At 31.3% G+C, this 6,230-nt stretch overlaps 1 long non-coding RNA gene across 1 annotated transcript; it reads right to left on the bottom strand.

The window, feature by feature from the left end:
* Positions 1–3,912: 3,912 nt before the first annotated feature.
* On the bottom strand, positions 3,913–4,635 carry LOC130500433 (uncharacterized). Its single transcript, XR_008939061.1, has 2 exons — positions 4,365–4,635; positions 3,913–4,162 (listed from the first exon to the last, which is right to left on the bottom strand). It is a non-coding gene; the product is annotated as an uncharacterized LOC130500433 (long non-coding RNA).
* Between the last annotated feature and the right edge of the window lie 1,595 nt (positions 4,636–6,230).

Here is a 6,230-nt window from a genome sequence, read left to right as displayed (position 1 = left end):
TTGATGGTTTTTTCCCAGATAATAATATTTTTAAGAAAATACTTTCCATACTTTCCTAAAGCACTTCTCTCTTGTTTAATTCCATAGTTAATTTTCATTTATTGTGATCTATAAAATGTTTATTTACTCATATAACTATGACACTATACGAAGAGGAGAATTTATTTAAATATAACATATCGTACTCCTTACATCCCAAAAATAGATTACGCTACAAACAGAGCATACAACCAAATGCTAAAACAACCTTTACTATATTTTACATGCCAATGAAAAGCTTAACATGCTACGATGTTTTTATTGTCCAAGAACCACATATTGTAGGGTCTTCTCTTTCATGCAGCTGCTCCTGTCGGATACCCCAAGCCTCTGATTGGCTAATACTTCTCTACTTAACCCGTTCACTTACCTGGGGGTGAGAAATACTTAGGTAAGCATTACTACACTACAACCAATAAAAACCCTTAAAGCCTGAACCCTAAAATTTAAATAACTCAGTTTATTTAAATAAAGGTTAGGGTAGAGTATAGGTTGGATAAGTAGTTTTAATATATAAAATAAAAAAACACTTTAATTTTCATTAACACATTCACATGCAATTGTAAATAACTTAATACAACGTATATTCTTTCTTAAATCAAAAATAAATGTTCAAGAGAGACTTTAAATATGTGGTAAATGTAGTGATAATTGATAAATGTATCACATATTTAGTAACGTATGTTACTCTAAATTATTTGTCAAAAAGCCACATCTCATTATAATTGAACTTTTTTCCCAAATTTGCAAGAAAATATTCATATGTGGTAAGAATGTAGCAAATTGTTAATACAATTTTACAGATTGTTAATACAATTTTACAGGCGAGATACTTTATCGTTGATTTGAAATAAATTTATAATAAATTATCGTTGTGGATTCATCATTGCAAATATATTGTAAATTTTGTTACCAAATTTCAACAGAAGTTTATGTTGCAAAATATATGTTGCAATATCACTATTTTCTTGCAGTGTAGGACTATCTTCCTCTCATTTTCCAGAGGATACCCAGTTTCTAACGCAGAGGTGCATGCCTACTTTACGTGGTACTTAGATAAAGTAGGCATGCACTTCTGCTCTAGAATCTGGGTATTCTCTGCAAATTTGAGGAAGATAGTCCTATCTCTGCGTTTCCTCGCCCACCTTCTGGCTCTGTTATTACAACATTCGATTTTGTCTCCGGTTTATCAGGTAGGTCATCCAGTCTACGTTACGAGTCTTACAAGTTTTCCTACTTTTTGCCAGTTGCAGTGTAGAAAAACTTGGAGGACGCGCAACGAGACTGAAGGACCTGTGTGTTGGGTTCGAGAAGAAGAGAGAACGACAGATATATATAGCCTGGAGCGCGAGGAGGATGAGGATGAACTTAAAGACAGTGTGTCATCACCACGTCAAGTTCAATGTTTCTTTTTATTATTTCTTCTCTGAGATTTGTTTTCTTTTTAGTTTTGCTTGCTTCTGTATTTGTTTCGCCAATATACCTAATGTACCTACAAAGTCTTCCAAGTCAAAACAAAAAAAAAAAAGTCTTCCAAGCCTTTTTTCTTATTTGTTTCCTTTTGTAATTTCATTTTTCATTGTAATATATGATAGTAAAAAACAAAAAGCATATTTTCTATATACTACAGATTTTATTAACCCATCTTCCTATTTTCATTTCTATGATTAGTTATTCTATTGATAAAAAAGACTATTTTCAAATATATTATCTTTTATAATTTATTAATTTGTAGTCTATGATAAAGGTAAAATAACAACAGAAAGGTGAAAACAATTACAAACAATCTAAATTTGAACCTCTCTCTTGTTGCATACTTTACGTAAGCTTCAAATGAAATCAAAGTTGTATAGGCCCTTCATGACCCGTAACGTATATCAAACTAGTGTTTGCCCTGTGCTGCACATGAAATATATTTTCTTACTAAAAAAAGTTTAGTAATATATACCCATAGTTTTCATGTGTAAAACTTAGCCAAAAACAAATATAATAAATATTTACACATTTACCACGGATTAAAAGCAAACAAAAAAAATCAAAACTGTAATAACACTGACTAACTGAAAACACATTTATCTTTAAAAACTGTAAATAAATTTACAGACTTACTTATATTTTTCCCATGTTGCTCCTCAGTTCTTCTGGATTGGAATCTCTTATTAATATCACATACATATAAGACATACGTCTATGTATTTTTGAGATTTAAAATTGGAACAAAACACCCTAATAAATAAAAAACAGAAATATCTGTATTTTAACTGCATAAATAGAAACAGAAATATCTGTATTTTAATTTCATATCTTTTGATAGATGATAATTTAATAAACTCTTTTTAATAGTTAAGAACAATGTCAAAGGTATTTTACATATCGGGTTATAACGTGGTTTTATATTAAGAAAAAAGAGTATTTGCACTCTACTCACACACTTTATTCCATATTTAGCTCTATACACATTTAAACATAATTCATTATTTATCAAAAAATATGAAAACTATTGATAACATATATTGATATCTTATATGTTTAAATTTATTTTTTTTAAATTGGGATTTATATATTATTTTCTTCTAACCTATGTTAGAATACACATTCCGACAGACTACTTTAGGCAGACATAAATTTATTTTATACATATATATCTAGGGTATATACTGTAAACTAAACTTTCTTCTACCTTATACCTGACCTAGATTTAGTTACATCTCAATCTAGCAAGATGTCTTCAGTGTACCTGCAGCTATATGACGATATATACCTTTAACTCTGTGATGTACCTTAGGTAGAGTTTGTGTAATAGTGTCCTCTGCCTATTACCGAATGTGACGTCTAAGGAAGAATATGCTTTCCATGTGTTGTACTGTGTTCTGTATTAGATAGAACACATATTCTACTTATATCCGAAAAATATGGAAACTTCCATTTTCGGTTATAGAAGTTTCCTAAATCTAACTTAAAAAATCTCAGAGAATATTTGCTTGAAATCCCACGATTTTCTCCTCCTCCCACGATCCCTTTCTCTATCCCCTAAACCCGGGGACTAAGCGGGTATACGACGTTTTGTACTTTTTAATTATAGTTATACGTATATATATTAGCACATGTGATTTGTAAGAAAAAGATGTAGTAGTCCAGTGGCGCTTGCTGCATGTGTTGTTGTAATAGGTGTTGGGTTCGATTCTCGTATGTTGCAACTTTATTTTTTTTCTTAAATGAAGATTAGTACTGTCATTTCCCGTTCCTCTTACATATATAGATATGCTATGAATCATTGAATAGTTTTTAATTTAATTTATTTTTCTTTATTATCAACTGGTTAGGATGAATAACAAGGATTCTTGACTTAAGAATGCGACTCACCATGGTCTTCTTAACATGTTCCTAATTATGAATTTGTCATGCAATCTAACACTATTGCATGAGATATTGAACAAAGTGTGACGAATGAAGATAGGAGACTGTATTCGTTTTGCAAAGATAGTCGGAGGTTTCTTTTTAGCAAATATTGATTAAGCCTTATAGATAGTAAATTAAAATGAATTAAGAATGAGAACTTTTAAAAGGTTTAGAAGCTGTGTCTTTGATTATATTAACACCAACATTTTAGAATTTTTGCAACATGATAGAAACAGTTCAGCTAAGATAATAAAAAGTAGAAAAACACTTGCAAGTTATGCAAAGAAACATTGAAACTCAGACGAGAATGACAACTTCAACTTCCTGTTGTTCCACAACAGGACTAAGTAATGATTAAAGACTAAACAAAAAGGTCAAATCCAGTCAAGAGGGTTCTTGTATATCATAAACAAACTACTCAAAAACTTTCCTGTAAGTTTTCAGTTCCCCAAGCCTTGTTTGACCATTTGAATGTTGATAACTACAGAAACATAAATTTCATGAGTACAAAGTGTCTCCACCTCTCTGTCCATAACTTGCAATTTTAATATGTTAAAAACTGGAAGTAGAACTGATTGATCTGCCACTGCAAAGCGACATCAGCTATCTCCCTTTTAGCAATTTCAAAAACCACACATATAAAAATACTATTATCAAGGCCACACATCTTCCACGCCCTTGTGTGGCCCTGGCCAATGCCAGTGTCAGAGAATAATGGTCCTTTCTGGAAACAATCGTCAGAAATTAATCTTCTTAATCACAACGAACTTAAGGAAACAAAGATACATTCACACTTTTGAATGATACCTTTTCGAAAGATGAAAACAAAACTGTTAGAAACTAATTCACTGAAGATAGACATAGCAGAGAAAAAAACATGCGAAGGAAGAAGAAGACCAACCGACGAAGAACAAATCTCCAATTACCTGATCCATGTCTGAGAACGAGGAGGAGGAGGAGGAAGAAAACAAATTTAGAGACGAAAAGTTTGATGATTTTCTACATAAGAAACAGGATTCTCCTTGAAGACCACCAACAAAGAGGAAGAACAGAAGAGATTGAAGAGGAATAAGAACAGAAGAGTTCGGATTCTCCTTGAAGACCACCAACGAAGAGGAAGAACAGAAGAGATCGAAGCTCTGCTCAGTTCACTGTCAAAATCGCCAATGGAGGCACCACGGCGGAGAAGAGAGGAAGATGTTGAAATTAGGGTATGGACATCCTTTTTCCCCCTTTTGTTTTTTTTTATTATTTCTTTTTTTAATATTTTCAATTAAGTTAAACCAATTCTTTTTATTTTTAATATTTATAAAATTATAAATCAATAACGAAAATCTACAATTATAATCTTAATTTAAATTAATTAGTAAATTAAGGGTACTTTGGTATTTAAAGAAAAACAAAATCCTATTTCCCCAAAAAAGGTTCAAAAAATCCTAGAAACACAAACCGTAGATGAATGTGTCTCTTATTTGTAATTCTCCCTAGATAATATTATGTTTAGATGAAGTTTGATGGTTTTTTCCCAGATAATAATATTTTTAAGAAAATACTTTCCATACTTTCCTAAAGCACTTCTCTCTTGTTTAATTCCATAGTTAATTTTCATTTATTGTGATCTATAAAATGTTTATTTACTCATATAACCATGACACTATACGAAGAGGAGAATTTATTTAAATATAACATATCGTACTCCTTACATCCCAAAAATAGATTACGCTACAAACAGAGCATACAACCAAATGCTAAAACAACCTTTACTATATTTTAAATGCCAATGGAAAGCTTAACATGCTACGATGTTTTTATTGTCCAAGAACCACATATTGTAGGGTCTTCTCTTTCATGCAGCTGCTCCTGTCGGATACCCCAAGCCTCTGATTGGCTAATACTTCTCTACTTAACCCGTTCACTTACCTGGGGGTGAGAAATACTTAGGTAAGCATTACTACACTACAACCAATAAAATCCCTTATAGCATGTACCCTAAAATTTAAATAACTCAGTTTATTTAAATAAAGGTTAGGGTAGAGTATAGGTTGGATAACTAGTTTTAATATATAAAATAAAAAAACACTTTAATTTTCATTAACACATTCACATGCAATTGTAAATAACTACATAAAACGTATATTCATTCTTAAATCAAAAATAAATGTTCAAGAGAGACTTTAAATATGTGGTAAATGTAGTGATAATTGATAAATGTATCACATATTTAGTAACATATGTTACTCTAAATTATTTGTCAAAAAGCCACATCTCATTATAATTGAACTTTCTTCCCAAATTTGCAAGAAAATATTCATATGTGGTAAGAATGTAGCAAATTGTTAATACAATTTTACAGGCGAGAAACATTATCGTTGATTTGCAATAAATTTATAATAAATTATCGTTGTGGATTCGTCATTGCAAATATATTGTAAATTTTGTTACCAAATTTCAACAGAAGTTTATGTTGCAAAATATATGTTGCAATATCACTATTTTCTTGCAGTGTAGGACTATCTTCCTCTCATTTTCCAGAGGATACCCAGTTTCTAACGCAGAAGTGCATGCCTACTTTACGTGTTACTTAGATAAAGTAGGCATGCACTTCTGCTCTAGAATCTGGGTATTCTCTGCAAATGTGAGGAAGATAGTTCTATCTCTGCGTTTCTTCGCCCACCGTCTGGCTCTGTTATTACAACATTCGATTTTGTCTCTGGTTTATCAGGTAGGTCATCCAGTCTACGTTACGAGTCTTACAAGTTTTCCTACTTTTTGCCAGTTGCAGTGTAGAAAAA

The sequence above is a fragment of the Raphanus sativus genome, chromosome 2, assembly GCF_000801105.2.
Source record: "Raphanus sativus cultivar WK10039 chromosome 2, ASM80110v3, whole genome shotgun sequence".
Taxonomy (NCBI): domain Eukaryota; kingdom Viridiplantae; phylum Streptophyta; class Magnoliopsida; order Brassicales; family Brassicaceae; genus Raphanus; species Raphanus sativus.
The sequence above is the reverse complement of the archived record's forward strand: the minus strand, read 5'-3'. Positions and strand labels throughout refer to the sequence as shown.